General features: G+C 46.1%; 1 protein-coding gene and 1 non-coding gene across 2 annotated transcripts in view; both read right to left on the bottom strand.

The window, feature by feature from the left end:
- Positions 1–17,771, bottom strand: part of JAZF1 (JAZF zinc finger 1) — a 335,688-nt gene that overhangs the window by 256,546 nt on the left and 61,371 nt on the right. The window lies entirely within an intron of this gene.
- On the bottom strand, positions 14,729–14,833 carry LOC125117844 (U6 spliceosomal RNA). Its single transcript, XR_007132748.1, has one exon. It is a non-coding gene; the product is annotated as a U6 spliceosomal RNA (small nuclear RNA).

The following is a 17,771-nucleotide window of genomic DNA, read 5'->3' as shown; positions in this document are numbered from 1 at the left end:
CGTTACTGCTGAGCCACGATGGGAACTCTTTTTTTTTTTTTTGAGATATAGAATGGATATCACGATGGACGCTCATGATGTATTATTGGTACATAAGCTTATTTTAAAAGGTTATACTACACAACTATTATATTATATATTTATATTATATATGATAATATTAGATATTATATAATATAGTATTATATATATTACTAATATATATGTTACGTTAATATTATATATAATGTAATCTATGTATACTACATATTATATATAATTATATTATTTATAATCACATATAGTGTAATATATAATGGAATATATTACATATTATATTAACATATAATATTAGATACATAATACATATTTAGTACAGAATCTTTTTTTGAAAAGAATATGTATGTCCACATATATGGCTGGAAAAAGACTAGGTCTGGAAGCCTGGTCATTTCTGAGTGTGCAATTATCATTAATGATTTTAACTTTTTCCCATTTTGCTTATCTGTTTTTCTAATTTTGTACGATGAATACACATTCCATCTTTACACAGAAGATATGAGAGACCAAACTTCTCACACGAACTGAAAACCAGAGGCACGGGGCACTGCTGCTGCTGCAACTGAGGACGTGTGCAGACGTCTGCAACACCACGCCTCCTGCCAGAAGCTTGTGATGACAAAAGAGGGCACGTACAGACCGGGTTCGGCAGAGGACGCTCCCGGCAGAAAGTGAACCTGGCTTTGAGCCCACGTCCAGCTATTTCCCAGCCACGGCCCTTGGTGAGTCGTTCATCGTGGCCTCAGCTCTGACCTATCGCTGGAGGGAGGGGGGTGACCACCCTCCGCCCTGAGACACCGAGACCCGGCTGCCAGCTCGCCCTGGTCCTACTTCTCCTCCCAGCTCCGTGGCAGCTCCATCTCTGTCTCCTCTGCAGCTTTCTCATCGTCCAGTACCCAGGATTCGGCCCCTGGCCTCTGCTCCATTCTCTCTAAAATCACCCTGAGATAATTAGGTGGAGGTCTGGCAGGCATCTCAAACGGAGCATGGCCTCCACACCTGCTCCTCCGTCACCCTCATCACAGGGGACGCCATCCACATGCGAATCATTGCTCAGGCCAAAAACTCTGGAGTCCTCCTGGGCTCTTTCTCTCCCTCACGCCCTAAACACAACCTGCTGACCCTACCTCTAAAGCACACCCAGGACTATGCTGCCTTCAAAGCTACCACCCTGGTCCAGGACCATCCTCTGTCCCGGGTTACTGCACAAGCCCCCAGACCAGTCTCCTTGCCTCCACCCATGCCCCCTGCAGTCAATTCTGAGCACAGCAGCCAGACGGATGCTACTGAAGTGTCATCCATCACCTCACTCTTTTGTTGGAACCCCCCCAAAGCTCTCCATCTCCCACGGGTACATGGCAAACTCCTGGTGTGGGCCTCCAGGTGCACGCCCATTTCCCACCACCCTCTTTTTCAGTCTCTCCAGCATCACTAGTCTCCTGCAGTTCCTCAAACAAGCCAAGCACGTTCTCACCTCTGGGCCACTGGACCAGCTGTTCCCGCTCCCTAAAACACTGTTCTCCTAGATGCCACCTTCTCACCTCCTCCAGGTCCGTGATCTTCTCACTGAGGTGATTCTCCCACCAACCCCATCCCAGCAACTTACCCCCTGTCCCCTTTCCTCGTCTTCTTTATGGCAGTTCCACGACCCCACGTAACTTGCATTTCACTCACTTCATTTATTTATGGTCTGTCTCCCCACAGTTATAAGTTCCACAGAAGCAGGGCTTTTTTTATTGTTTTGTTCCTGACCTAGAACCAAAACAGGGCCTGGCACATGGTAGACACGGAATAAATATTTATCGAATAAATAGATAGGATTAAATGGTACCTGCCCTTACCTCTCTCAGAGTTATAAAAGGAACACAGGAATATGAAAGTAACTACTGAATAATCTGACACTTAGATCAACCCGTGGATGGCAGTGTTGGTGTATTGAAGATGCATCCCAAAGCTTGCCAGATACGGCCTGAATTAGTCATGCCCCAACGACGACTCCCCACTTGCCTTTTAATTTATCTATTTTGATATAAAAGTTGCAGCACGGGGATTCTGGAAAGGATTAGGTTTACAGAGGCACTCAACATCTAACTTTGCAAATGATTAACTTAATCACAAGTTGGGATCTTTGCCTTCCCTTGGAGAAGACTACAGAAGAGAGAAGGGAGATGAAAAGATCAAGTGGGATCCCCAAGTGTCCAGAGCCTGCCTGATCTCCCGTGTTGTGCATCAGAACGCACTTAACCTCCACGAGCTGGGGTGGAGGGGACTCTGTCCCTGACCTCAGCACGCCCCAAAGATACAACCATGTCCCACCCAGGGTACTTTCTGTGCAAAGGCTCCACGGGCAGAAGCTTGGGTTCGGCTCCATGAGCTCCATCCGGGAACCAAAAGCCTACAAGATCCTCTCTGAACTCTGGGAGCTACAGAAAATAGGCTGCTTCACGATGACACAGCCAGAACTACTTTCCGAGGCACCAAACAGAAATGACAGAGTTAGAACCCTCTTCTAAATGCAGAAGCCTCACCGCCAGCAGAAAACGCAGCTGGAAGACCCATTTGCTAACCTATATTCCATCTTGGCTAGAATGACTGTTTAAAACTCCTCTTTATGAGTTCCCAGGAAACCATAGCCCTTTGGAGGCCAATAATAGGAGCTTCTACTTGCAAAACTAACATTTACTTGCTGCCGCTCAACTGCAAAGCATTGTGACTCGTGGTGCGCAAGGACATTAATCTAATTGAGCTGAACACACGGGGGTTTTCGAGGGGTGACAGTGCGTCCTGGGAGCCCTGAGCCCAGCAGGCCTGCCGGCTCCGTGGGGGGAGCGGCGGGGTGGGAGAGGCGCTCTCCTCGAGCTCACCTTTGGCTTTTACGAGAGGACTCATCATGACCCTCCGGCCCCTTGAGAAAGAAGCAACTTATAAAATGATGTCCTATTAAAGAGCCAAACATCGGAGTCGGAAAACTGACCGGTTTTTAAGACCGAATCAGCGTCAGAGTGAGAGCTTGCTCGTCAGCGACACCCCCAGCCTGACCTGTTCCTCCCACATCACAATGCTGTTGGGGCTCCATCACCCAAGAAGCGGGAGGAAGGAGCGACGCAACGAGAAAGAATTAACACACGTTTGCACAGAAAAAGCTTTCCGTTTTCACCTCACAGAAGTGACTTATTCAATAAGAATATGGCAACGCATCCTCATAAACTTGGCTTCTTTTTCTTTCCTTTTTTTTTTTCCCCCTCGTCTTTTTAGGGCCTCACCCTCGGCATATGGAAGTTCCCAGGCTAGGGGGTCGAATCACATCTATAGCTGCCGGCCTACGCCAGAGCCAGAGCCACGCAGGATCCGAACCACATCTGCGACCTACACCACAGCTCAAGGCAACACTAGATCTTTAAGCCACTGAGCGAGGCCAGGGATCGAACCTGCGTCCTCATGGATGCTAGTCAGACTCGTTTGCGCTGAGCCACGATGGGAACTCCTTGGCTTCTTTTTCTTTCATTAAAAGCAAACAGCAAGAACAACAACAAAAGCCAAATTATTTTGCATCTGGACTCTTCTAGAAGTAACACCGCAGTCCCGAGGAGGATCAGGTGGAAGGGGAAGCGGTGTTAAGGACGACACCCAGACACACGCACAGACGCATTCAGCCAGGACCCGAGCCAAGCACAGGCAGAGGTTTTCAGCAGGTACCGAGAATCGTCTTCCCCTCGGGTGGTGTCTTACGCTCTACCTCAGCATATGAAATGCTTTATGTGTTCTGGCGAAATTAGAGAAAATAAATAAATCCGTATCAGACCCAAGGATGACAGAGGCAGAAATTCCCAGGCCTGCTGACATGACATTTTCTTTCTTTCAAAAACCAATGATTTCCTCCCCCCACTGGCTCTTGACTGAACACTGGGCTTGATATTTTCATCACACACAAGTCAGGAAATCTGGAGTTAATGTTCCCGGGGGCACTTGTTCCGTCAGCCTCTCACAGAGCCTTGCACCTGGCTCGGTGCGCCTCCCGGCCCCGTTACAGCACGTCACCATTTCAATAAATAGATCTCAAGTGTTACAAGATAACACGGGGTTCTCGGGAGACACGCGCTCTGACCCACATGAACACCGCATGACACCTCCCGGCCTCTGCCAGCCAGGGGGAGCAGAGGGATCCCCTTCCACAGAAATGCTACAGGCCTCCCTGGCTGGAAGGATCAAGTCCAACGTATTTATTTCACTCACCACATGGCACATGGCAAAGGAGAATCCGTGAATAAAAGCTACGTTCAGATGGCATTATGCTTGAGAATTTTAAACACACCAGTGAGGCGAATCTCTTAGGGTTTTCATACCAGGCATACCTCTGACAGGCTCCATATAAATAATTCCTTTCAGCTCCGAACACCATACATACCACTGGAACTACTGTGCTCTGTATGCACAAGAGACAAAATTCCACTGACTGAGCCAACAGAGGTTCATGGCGTGGCTCTGCCATCATCGACGCAGGCCCCATGGTCTAGGGCTAGCACAGGCCTGCGCTGGAGAAATCGGACTTCCAGGACCTCCTTAGTTGCTGAAGGTTTCCAGCTGGGGAGAGGTATTTAAATTATATCCCAGTTGCTTCATCTCAGGAAGAGGAAAAAACAAAGGTGACCACCAATGTATGACTGCAGTAGAAGCACCTAAGCTCTAAGCAACTCCACGAGACTTACACGACACCCATCAAATGCATCTGTCACTTCACTCTCCCAGGTGACCTCGAGCAAAGGCAAGTGCTCTGGGGGGCAGAGGCCCTGCTGACACCTGTGGTCTCTGTGCTCCACACGCCAGAGTCAGGAAACCCAGTGGGGGAGGTGCTTCAGCCTGGAATCTAGGACCTAGGGTTTCCACTGGCCTCTCCAACCAAAATTACACGGCGGCCGCGAAAGCCAGAGACCAAGCAGACCAGCAGAGGCCAGGCAAGACATAAGATGAAGACGGCATCGAGGTACACAAACAAAGGAGGTTAATGACCTGACGCAAACAATATTATCAGAACAAAATGAGACTCTACAGTGATTCAAAGGAAAAAAGAGAGTCACTGTCACCACTCTTGGACACATTATCTGTGTTTACTACCAAAGGTCCCAGATCCTAAACTAGAATTAAAACAACTTCATGGGGATCATCTATTAAATTAACAGTGATCTTCAAATTAAAACACAGGAGACATAAGACCAAAAGCTTTTCCACTGCATCTTACCCAGGCGTAGCTCACCTTCCTGAGCTAGAAAAACACATGCTCTGGGGCAGGGGGAATGTTAAGCCATGCCCTCCCTGGGATGGAGAGGTTTATCTGGGCCGGATGCAATGATCTCTTCTTCAGAGGACAGGCTCTTCAGAAGGCAGGGGACTATATAACCTGAGAATACACCTCACTTCTGCATCCTCTCTACTGCACCCATTTATCACTTCAACAAACCTTGATCTGGCACTTACTCTGTGCCAGGTCCTGTGCCCTCAGCATCGCTTCTTCCTAGCAGACACAGCTGTACCCAAGCCCAATTAATTCCTTCACTGGATTGACTTTCCAGCCTCTCTTCCTGTCTACCTTTCCAGCGATGCCATATTCATTCAGCTGCCAAGGCCACCAGCATCCGAGTTTCAAACTAGAAGTCTCCTCGTGATGCTCCTGTTACTGTATTTTGGTGACAGGAGAGCTCACACCCTTGGTTTCTAGGGTCATCTCTCCAGGGAATCGAACCAGCTCGTGCTGCCTTCCGTCTTCCCTGCCAGTCCTCTCCATTCCTCTAACATTCACTTACTCCGTATCTTTTTGATCTAATCATCCCATGATGCGGAGCCTCGATCTATAAGGGCTCATTCCTTCCCTTACTCGGGCAGTGCTGGAAGCCTGGCTTTCCAACATCATTCATCTGAGAGTAACCTAAGCACCCTCTCCATGGACCTCAACCACCTCCCCATGAAAGGGTTGAGAATAACAGACTGACCCCTGCGTACAGCACTTGCACTTGTACCGTCTCAACCAATCCTCACCAAGCCCCCCCACAGAACCATGGCCTGTACAAATTCCTTATTCTGTCCTAGATTATACAGCTAGCGAGTGGCTAAACTGGAACCCAAGGCTGTCAGTGGACTGCTAAATCACAACCTCTCCCACCATCAATCAGTCTGTCTCTGCTCAACCAGGCTCCTAAGAAATAGGCAGGATTGGAGTTCCCATCATGGCCCGGCGGTTAATGAACACCACTAGCACCTATGAGGATGGGGTTCAATCCCTGGCCTTGCTAGGTGGGTTAAAGATTCGGCATTGCCGTGAGCTGTGGTGTAGGTCGCAGATGCAGCTTGGATCCCACATTGCTATGGCTGTGGTGTAGGATGGCAGCCACAGCTCCGATTAGACCCCTAGCCTGGGGACCTCCATATCCACAGGTGCGGCCCTAAAAAAAACAAAACAAACAAACAAAAAAAGAAATAGGTAGAAGGGAGGTTCTTACCTTGCCTCGGCTGCTGAGGTCCAAGCTAGGCCAAATAATGAAGATGCAGCCAAGCCCAAAGAGACAGGAATTTGAGGCCTAGAATCTCAAGTGGCCGAGGTGAATTTAAAGGAATAGGGTCCAGTAAGGAGTTGCCAGGAAAGAGCCAGGATAAAGCAGCAAAGGTTAAATGACACAAGTACACAAGGTGTTTTTTAAGGAACACGGGCACCTCACACACGTTAACCAGTAAAAGGAAAACACCCCTTTGGCTCTCGAAAAGTTTGAATTTTAAAAGAAGCATCATCAGAGGGAAAAAAAATTGACCACAAAGAATTTTGAAGCTAAAAAAAAAGAGAGAGAGAGAGAGGGAGCACAAAGATTCCAGATTCTCGAAGTCTTGGAGAAGGTAGAGTTCGGTCAGCAAGGTGAGTAAAGGATGTATTCGCTGCCCCAGTGTCCCGGACGATTAAGACTGGTGATGTGCTCACGTGCCATCCAGAGGCACCTGATTTTTCAGTTACCTGAAATCACACTCGCACCTGCGAGCCTTGCCTGGCAGGACCTTTCAATTCCAGCCCCAAGTTTTTGTCTTGCAAGGAGCACAGTAGAAAACACAATCGGCAGGAATTTATTTTTTTAAGTAGGGCAGGAAAATTGCTTGCGATCCCCTTGACAAGTTGGGCAGCTTCCCGAAGACCCTATGCAGTGGACAACTATATTTAGCTAAAGGAAGCAGCAATCTCAGCCTGGTGTGTGTTTTGATAACCATCTGTGTATCAAAATATTCATAGATAAAGAGGTATTCTGTTGGTTTTCTATAGAGCTAAGTAATACGAATTATTACTCAGCCAAAAATTGCTATGTTTTACTTACTATTGGAGATATTTCCCTTTAGGGTTTTATTGTGTCAGGATGTTGTTTTATTTGTTTCTTTCTTGGTTCATTTGTTCATTCATTCATTTCTTTTTTTTTTTGTCTTTTCTAGGGCCGCAACCACGGCACATGGAGGTTCCCAGGCTAGGGGTCAGATCAGATCTGTAGCCACCGGCCTACACCAGAGCCACAGCAACACGGGATCCGAGCCACATCTATGACCTACACCCCAGCTCATGGCAACACCAGATCCTTAACCCACTGAGCAAGGCCAGGGATCGAACCCACAACCTCATGGTTCCTAGTCGGATTCGTTAACCACTGAGCCATGACGGGAACTCCATCATTCATTCATTTCTTAAGCTTTTCACTGAAGAGAAACGAGCAAAACAGGATTTGTGATGAAATGTAAAACTAGGCATTTATAAACACCAATCCTTCCTCCCACGTGACAGCTATATGTCTTTGAGGAAGTCACAGTACTTCTTTGAAGTTCTTCATTGGTAATGAGGATAAGAGAGACTACCCATCCCATGTTAAAAGCCAAGTCAAATGATGAATCTGAAGGTACTTTCGAAGTATCATTAGCGTGGATATCCACGGATCAGGAAACGTAGTAGCAAAAAGCATATTTACCTTCAGGAAACTTCCTGGGAGTGTCTGTGTTTGCGTGGGCATGTGTTACATGCGTGTGCCTGGCAGGAGCAGCAGGGATGGCTTTGTATCCTCTAGTTGGTATTATTATTACCCAGGTGCAACTATATAAGCTATAAGATCCAAGTTCAAGGTAGAAACAAAACTTGGGGACAGGTGCCTAGACACCTGACCCTGAATAGTAAGGGGATTTCATTGCTAACTTTCTGTCATTACAACTCTAGACTTCTTCTTTCACCTTACTCTTGTCCCAAGAGCTTGAAGGGTGGAAAAGATACTTAAAATGTCCCAACCTCATGATTTTTGTGATAAGGGGCTATCATCACATCCACTCTGCTGGGGACCAAAAAGTCACTATCTGATGGACTTCCCTCCATGGCTCGGCAGAAACCAATCTGACCAGCATCCATGAGGACACAAGTTCAATCCCTGGCCTCGCTCAGTGGCTTGGATCCTGCGTTGCTGTGGCGTAGGCCAGCGGCCACAGCTCGGATTGAACCCCTAGCCTAGGAACCTCCATATGCCATGGGTGCAAACCTAAAAAGCAAAAAAAAAAGTCACTATCTGAGAGTTACTCCAAACAAGTACCACTAAGAAAGAACTTTCTGAAAGAAACCTTAGTGGCCTCCAAATTGGCAATTGAAAGGAACCAAAAGTTAGTGAAAGAGAAGTCATTGACATAACAACCGAGGGCAGTTTTATTAGCTTCATTCAATGAAGCAAAACTTGGACAAAAAAACTCATTATTCAAACCAGATGCTGATTTTGTAACATTCACTTCAACGATGAACTGTTTCAATTTTATTTTGAAGATGTAATAGAAAGCAGGCAAATCACTACATTAATAAAGGCACACTCGAAATTTATAAAGTCGGTTTGAAAAGGAACTGAATGCAGGAGACTCATTTTCAAAAGCTTATTGCCAAAAGCAGTTTTTTTTTTTCTTTTTCTAATCATGTAACAAAAGAAGTGCAATAATGACTTTAAGACAAGATCAATTATGGGTGGCAATGAAATTACCCTTTAATGATAATGAGCCCCAAATCTTGATTACTGCCAGCTTGAATTACCTGGTCATACTGCACACAAAGTGCTGTGTTCCTCCACCTCAAACAGGGATGAAGGACGGGGCCGTCAAGGAGAGCAGGCCCACAGGACAGGAGGGAGAGGAGGTCGACCGCAGGAGCGCCTGAGAGCGCGAAGTGTTCATCATGTTTACCAAGCACAAGAGCTACTTAAAAAAAAAAAAAAAGCCTGATGACCTCCCTCTTCACAATGATGATTCTGTCTCTCATCTGAAAAATGAGGAGGAAACGGAAAACGGGAGCATCTCTGGTGAGAGCCGCCTCTGGTGGACCCTGGGAGATGGTGCAGGCAGACCAGGGGAAGCCCAGGAAGACTCTGCCTTGGGACCTAAGCCCACGGGAAAGAGACCGCTGCCTGGGTTGAGGGCTATCCAGAGATGGCAGAGCCTGGCTGCGCCACTTCCAGGTTCTCAGACTCAGGCCCAGCGAACTGCTACCCTCCCCACAACACAGCAGAGCCACCCAGGGCCGCGTCTGGAGACAGAACTAGAGCACTCTGGAGGCGGAGAGAGCAACACCTCCATTTTACAAATGAGGGGACTCAGGACAGAGGAGGTAGGGTGAGTTCCCACGGGACCGACTAATGGAAATGCCAGTTCTCCAGCCCACGTGCCTGACGCCTTACCCACCCCCTGCTCCCCGCCCCCCATGGAGCATGGTGAGCAGGATGTGCAGACTGCCACTGTCCAGCCATCGCTGCGGTCTAGCACAACCACAAGAGGACACCCTCGTCGTCTGCCTTGGGTGTGCTCACTTGGGGATTCCAACACAAGACAGGTGCAGAAGAAAAATCTACATTCTTATTGGACCCATAAACCCTTTTACCAAAACCTACCATGGGCCAGGCGCCATAAGGCTCACAACCCAGGAGGTGTTTATAAGCTAGTTTTACTGGGAAATGAGGCTGAGAGAGGTGATGTAACTTGCTTATGCTCACACCACTAGGTAAATGGAAATCCTGGCTACAGACCAGTTTTTCTGGCCCCTTGAAGACACTGTACCTCCCACCACACCACCAGCCCTCCAAGTTTGGCAAAAGAAAGTGCTCCACACCCCCCTGGTTACGAGAGCGGCAGCAGCAGCTCCGTCGAGTGAAAATATCTGAATAGTTATATAAGAAAACAGGTGGATCCTGACAATGGTAAGAGAGCTTCAAAAATCTGGGTGTCCACAGGAGCCTTTCAGTTACTTAGCTAAGGAGAGAAGAGTCTTGAAAAATTCCAATTTTTTCCTTCCTAAAATCTTTGGTTCACAGATCCTGGCTCCTCTGTTTAAAATTACCCTCATTTTCTCTTCCAAGCAAAAGTTTAAGACCCCACAAGCAGCAGAGAAGGACAATGGAACCTTAAGAAGCAGGAAGGGTGGTCACCAAAGTAAGAGCTGATCGACAAGACCGCAAAATAATGGAAAACGTCATTATTACTCCAGCTTGCAGCCTTCTGGTGGCCAGCCGGCCTCCACCGGGACGTCCACCTTCTGGCAACCACCTGCCACCTTTACCTTCTGGAAATATGGGCACTCGGCCAGCCTGGAGTTTTCTGCTGACTGAATACAGACACCTCTCATCTTCCAGTCTGAATACAACCCTGAAACCAGGACTCACAGTGAGTTTGGTGCTACTGACAGCTCTGCAGTTTGCAGTTTTTTTTCTCTGTAGGGAACCTGTCCTATTGAAAGCTAGAACATTCTAAAGAGGGCTATTCTTTTTTTTTTTTTTTTTAATTATGGTTGCTGTATAACATTGTGTTAGTGTTAGGTGCACAGTGAGGTGATTCAGATACATATACATCTTCTTTTTAGATTCTTTTGTTAGCATAGTTGTTTCCAAGATACTGAATATAGTCTCCTGTGCTTTAGTCCTCACTGTCCACCTATCCTACATACAGTAGCGTGTATCTGTTAATCCCCAAATTCCTGATTTATTCCTCCTTCCCCTGTGTTTTCCCCTTTGGTAACCATAAGTTTGTTTTCCATGCAAAGAGGTCCTTTTTTTTTTTTTTCTTTTCTTTTCACGGCCATACCTGCAGCATATGGAATTTTCCAGGTTAGGAGTAGAGTCAGAGCTGTCGCTGCTGGCCAAGCCACAGCTAGCGGCAAAGCCAGATCTTTAATCCACTGAGTGAGGCCAGGGATCGAACCCGCATCCTCACAGATACTCTGTCAGGTTCTTAACCCACTGAGCCACAACAGAAGCTCCCAAAGTGGTCTATTCTTAACCAAGGGAAGACCTACAGGGTTTGAGCCTGCTTTCCTCAATACACAGACCAAGCACATAGAAGTGCCAGCCAGGTAAACGGGCATAAGGTGCTCTCAACAAAACACAACAACCGTGGAGTTCTCATCGTGGTTCAGCAGGTTAAGTAGCCAACATAGCCTCTGTGAAGATGTGGGATTCAATCCCTGGCCTCGCTCAGTAGGTTAAGGATCCATAGGTGTGGCCATAAAAAGAAAGGAAACACACACACAGAGCCAACTTCATTTTCCTGATGATGTTTTGGAGTTGATCTACTGGCAGTTTCAGGTTCTGGAAACACAAAAATGATAGGTTCTGCCCTCCAGGAGCACACCTGCTGTTGATACCCTTGAGAAGATGAAAGGCAGTAGGTACCAGTCATGAGTGTGAGAAGGTGCAGGTATACCAAACACTGTAAGCAAAGAGAACAGAAGAACAAGGGAAGCGTCATCCAAGAAGGGGCCATGTGAACTGGGTTTACAAGACTTGAGTAGGAATTTTCAAGGCCAAGAAACTGAGGTGCAAGGACACTGCAAGCAGAAAGGACTATACATTCAAAGGCTCGCATTTACCAAGGGTCCTGCCGGCCAGGGAGTGAAGAGAAGCAGTGTCTGCAGGGCGAGGGGTGGGGAAACATCTCAGACTATTACAAAGGCTCTCTATAGGCATCTAGGAGTCAGCAAAGGCTTTAAAGCATGCTTAGAGGTTTTTTTGTTTGTTTGTTTTGTTTGTTTGTTTGTTTTTAAAGAAAGTAATTCTGGCAGACACGCCAAGAACAGACAGGACTCTACATCAGTGCTGTACAAACAAACAAACAAACAAAATACACGAACCACATAGCTAAGCCACACATGTCATTTTAAATTTTCTAGGAGCCACATTTAAGGTAAGGGGAAAAAAAAAGTGAAATTAATTTAATAATATATTTTAACCCCCCCATCCAAACTGTTAACCATTTAATACTGTCCATCAATATTTTTAAAATGAATGCGACAGTGAGGTAGTTTACATTCTCTTTTTCTTGTACTAAATCTTCACATCTGGCACAGTGAACGGCACATCTCAATTTGGAAAAGCCACATCTAAGGGCTCAAAAGCCAGATATGGTGAGCGGTCCCCATACTGACAGCACAGCTCCCGATAAATCAAAGACCCACTTAGCAGACTGCAGCCCAGAGTCCAAGCAAGAGAGGATAAAGGTCTGGGCAGCTCTTTGCAGTCCTCGGACATACGCTATGCTGCCCCTGAAATGCAACCTTACAAATGTGCACAGGTGATAATTCATACGGTTCACAAATAAGACAACAGCCCTGCCCCTACCCTTTTTCCATCCACGCGTGCCCCACCCCGTCATCCAAGAGAACCATTTTTACTCTGTCTCTTTTGTTTGTTTGCTTGTCTTTTCAATGTTTCTTCATGCAGATGGGAATGCAGACTCACCGGCCCCTTTCTACATGGGAGGTAGCACACTACCTACTCTGGACTACACCTTGCTTTTCATTTAAAGCATCTTGGAGATCTTTCCATATCACCGCAGAAGGAGTTTCCAGGTTCTCTTGAAATGCTACACAATATTCTATTGTATGGATGACTCACAGTTTATTTCACCAGTCCCCTATTAATGGATCCTTGAATCGTACCAATCTTTTCTATTACAAACAATGTTCTAGTGAGAAACCTCCCACACTCATCATTCTATACATATTCAGATGTACCTGCAGGGAAAAAGTACCAAAGCCAGATCGCTGGGTCGAAGGGTCACTGCATTTGCAATCTTGACATACACAGCCAAACTGGCCTTCACAGTGACTTTTTTTTCCACATCTGGTCAACAATGTATAATTATCACACTTTGGAATTTTTGCCAATCCAATTAAGTGAAAAGTGCTACTTAGTTTAAATTTGCATTTTCTCATATTAAGTCTGGAGTCTGCAACCTTTCATTTGGTTTATACACAATCTATATTTCTTGTTCTGTGAATAATATGTTTGTGTCCTTTGCCTATTTTTCTATTCGTTTGCCAGTCATTTTCTTATTCATTCGTAGTAGCTCTTTACAGAGAGAGATTAGCCCTTTGTCCACTGTTAAGTTTTTGCTCCTAATTGTTTTTTTTTGTTGTTGTTTTTTGTTTTTTATTTATTTATTTATTTTTGTCTTTTGTCTTTTGTTGTTGTTGTTGTTGTTGCTATTTCTTGGGCCGCTCCCGCGGCATATGGAGGTTCCCAGGCTAGGGGTTGAATCGGAGCTGTAGCCCTCGGCCTACGCCAGAGCCACAGCAACGCGGGATCCGAGCCGCGTCTGCAACCTACACCACAGCTCACGGCAACGCCGGATCGTTAACCCACTGAGCAAGGGCAGGGACCGAACCCGCAACCTCATGGTTCCTAGTCGGATTCGTTAACCACTGCGCCACGACGGGAACTCCCCTAATTGTTATCTTATGAATTTGCTCATTGTGTTTTTCACTAGGTAACATTTTTTAACATGAATTTAGTCAAATTTATCACTCTTTTTATGATATATGAATTTTGAGTCACGGTTTAAAAGGTTTTACTTGTAACTTCAAAGTTAAAAAGAAATTTACAAATTTCTTCCAAACCTCCCATGATTTTAAGCAGATATGAATATATATTCATATTTTGAAATCCTTGTTAAAAATACCAATTTTCATTTTTTCCAAAGGAAGCAGACTAGGCATTTTACAAATACCCTCCTGATTTCTTCCTTCCTTTGTCATAATTCTTTTGAGTATCACATTGATCACCATCAAAATGGAGTTTATTTGAATGGTATGAGATATAGAACCAATTTCATCTTTCTCCAAACGGCTACCCAACTGGTCCAAGACCATATACTAAAAATTTCATCAATACCTCATTAGAAACATAATTTTTAAATACTTTTCTGCTCGTATAGACAGCAACCTGGATTTTTATAAACTCATGATGCTAATTCTCTGGTTCTAGACATTACAGAGGTAAATACAAGTTACACTCTTCAATTATTTACAGGAATGGCCAAGTTTTATAAAACTGCCTTCGCACAGTAATGTCTTCGCCCCCACATCACCATCACAATCTTTGCAGCAGATCTTGACTTGAAGAGATAGACTCAACCCACCATTGAGAAGCTTGCAATTCAAAGGCTGCTAAATTATTTTTCACAAGTAATTTGCTTAAAAGACAAGCAGCACAATTAAAGTCTGGCAAAACTCTCATTAGTGACAATTTCTGGCTTACCCAAGTTCATTTTAGATAATCACCAGTGTGATAGTCAAACGATTTATGAAAGAGGAAGAAAAAGGGCAGTTCAGAAGATATCTGGTCCATTTGAGTTGGAAAAGTAAAAAATTGATTTTTTTTTCAATTTTCATAAAGATAAATGTTTCATGAATTTGTGTGTCATGTTTACACGGGGCATGCTAATCTTCTCTGTAGTGTTTCAATTTTAGTACACGTGCTGCTGAAATGAGCATGAAAATGATATTCTTTAACAAGGACTTAAAATCCCCAATTAGTTCTATTCAAAAGTTTCTCGTAAACTCAAATGTTTAAAAAGGAAGGTATGGTATTCTATAGGTATAGGTCTAGAGTATGGCCCTTTTATTCCAATATGAATTCACATCATCTATATTAGCATCTGTCAAGTTTTAACTCAATCAATGTATACTGTGTATACTTCCCTGTCATTTAAGGTCATGAAATTAGTTATTTTAGCTCAGTTTCTAAGAGAGATTTAGACACACACACACACAGTTTTGAGTAGCATATCCTTCAAAAATAGCCCAAGGAGGTGGGCTCCTCTAGGGGACGCTCATGTACTTGACACAAGTGATAGAGTTTCACACAAGGGATAACAGTACCAGAAAAATAACCATGGCAACAAAATGCTCCTACCTAAGAAATAAAGGAAATGCTGGGGAAGTGGGCCAGGAAAATCCTGCAGCCTAGGAGCTCCCCCGCCGTGAATAGAGCAGAGCTTCCAGGGCCTCTGTGATGTTTCTAAAGGAAACAGAGTTGGCGTAGAGGCCGACAGCCTGTGAACAGAGGCTGTGGCCATACTCTTCCTGCGGTGGCCTCCCCAGCTCCCTACTGTCCCCTGTCCCCTAAGCCCCTGCTTCCCAGGTCAACCTGCAGACTCTTGAGAATGACTCACAGACCTCACCTCCAGCCCTGAGAGGACCCTTCTGAATTTCAGCCTTTGTTCAACCTGCCAGTGGAGGCAGTTCATCCCCACATCACAACGAAGGATCTCAAACTAAACCCTCCCTTGCCCACTACACCCTGCCCTGCTCATCAACCATGCCATCACCTTCCCACTCACCTGGACGCCTTCGCACCCTGCATCTCCTGACCCTCTTCACGGCCTGTGGCCGCCACCAAGTCTTCCTGGGTGACGGCCTCCATCCTGCTCTCGTCCTTTGCCCCCAGTGCCTCTCACAGTCAGACCCCCCTCGTGACCCCGAGCTTACTCGACAGTCTCCCCACGGGTTTCCTCGCTGCCCCATTTACCGTTAATCCCTTCCTAAATGGCACTTTCTCCCAAACCTCCAATATTCCCCCTTTACTTAAACGACAGCCTGGAAGCATGTCACCGACTATCTCATTCACTTAAGTAGCATTTACGGAGTACCTACTGGGGGCCAGGCCCCACTCTAGGCATTTGGGACACAGCAGTAAAGAGCCCTATTTCTCCCCTGCCCTTCACCCCACTAGTGCCCTAGGTAACTGTAAACATTATCTATAGGTAAACCTCTATGAGAAATTATATGCTGGTATATTTATATAGTTAACAATGCCTAACAAGCCTCTTCTCAGTGTTGGGTCCAGGAGCGAGCAAGACAGATATCTCTTCCATTTGTCCTGCTCTGGCTTCCCATCCTCTTCTTGCTCTGAATGCCTCTTCCTAGCCTCACCCTCTAAACTCCACCCATCCTGAAACATACACTCCAAACCCTCCAAACTCCATCAAGACTCCCATGGGCACCCCGGCCTGTGCAGGGACCATCAGCTCCTTTCTGTCCTGACAGCCTTTACCCTGCGAAGGCGCTTGTGGTTTTTCAGGCAGCTGTGTTTTATTTATTTAGTTCGATGAACCTCCCTAACCAGAGCAGAGGTCTTTTGGACCAGAGGCGGCTTCCGTTCTCTGCACGCCCTAGTAGAATTCCAGTCACAGAATGCAACAGCCAAGGGCATCCTCTAACTCTAGCTCAGCAAACCCATCTTGCTACTTGAGGAACCCCAGGCATAGAAAGGTTGTCGTGGTATTGAGTGCTTAAAAAAAAAGTGAATAGGAGTTTTCTTGTGGTGCGTCTGATTAAGGATCTGGCATTGTCACTGCAGTGGCTGGGGTCACTGCTGTGGCTTGAGTTCGAATCCTGGCCTGGGAATTTCTGTATGCCACAGGCTCAGCATCCCCTAACCCCCCAAAAGGTGAATAAATATGAATGGCAGACTGGCAAGCATCCTCCTGCCCTTTGTCTGAACTGCTAGTTGAAGGCAGTTCCCTTCCCCTGGAATCCATGCATGTGTTCCCAAATGGTCTGACAATTTGCTGAGACCTACTGCCCAGTTGAGGCCTAACTGACCTGGAAAAGCCACCCCAACTAGTGGCTCTGCCTTCTTCTGAACTGTTGCCCTCTTTCCAGTTCGCCACTGCCTACAGATTGCTTGAGACCCCAACAATACCAAACAATTAAACTCTAGCACTGATTTTCCAGATGCCAGACTGCTCGCACCTCATTGCCCCCATGAAATCTGGGGCTTCCCTGATCTTGCCATATCAGTGCTGTACCCTCTGTCCTGGCCAGGGAGCTGCCCCTGCCAGAAGCCAGAGAGGGCGCTGAAGGAGGTGGCTCGTACCAGCAGGAGCACCTAGGCAGAGGTCAAATGGAAATGCAATTAAAAGTATCTACAAGTGCAAGATAAGAATACCCCGTGAGAAGCACTATTTGGAACAGGCTGGAAGTGTCCAGAAGTCATCTACAAAACCATGAGATGGAGCATGATGTGCAGATGCCAGGATTTTTGTGTCGTGAGCTCCATGTCTATCTCCCTGCCTGGGTGTGATCTGCTCCTCACTATTCATACGAGACTCCGGGGGGGGATGTGTGATGTTTCCATCCCACTCCGTGTGCCCACTGACACGGCGATGGGTGCTCAGTGATGTTTCCTGAATCTCCTCAAAGTGAAAGACCAGTTTTATTCTCTGAGCAGGAAAAAAGTCAAATTTAACAGAAGCACAGTCATGCACATGTGGCCAATGTAGATAAGAGCGTCTCCTGCCTGTGCATTTCTCTGTGGGGCCCAGAAGAACTGATAGTCTTAATTGGCCACAGATTATAAAGCTCATGTTCATCAAATTAGACTGGAGGTAATTGCCCTTCAGATGTTATTTAAGGCAGCTGTTCCATT

Source organism: Phacochoerus africanus, chromosome 16 (assembly GCF_016906955.1).
Source record: "Phacochoerus africanus isolate WHEZ1 chromosome 16, ROS_Pafr_v1, whole genome shotgun sequence".
NCBI lineage: Eukaryota > Metazoa > Chordata > Mammalia > Artiodactyla > Suidae > Phacochoerus > Phacochoerus africanus.
Note: the sequence above shows the minus strand (reverse complement) of the source record. Positions and strands in the feature narration are given on the sequence as shown.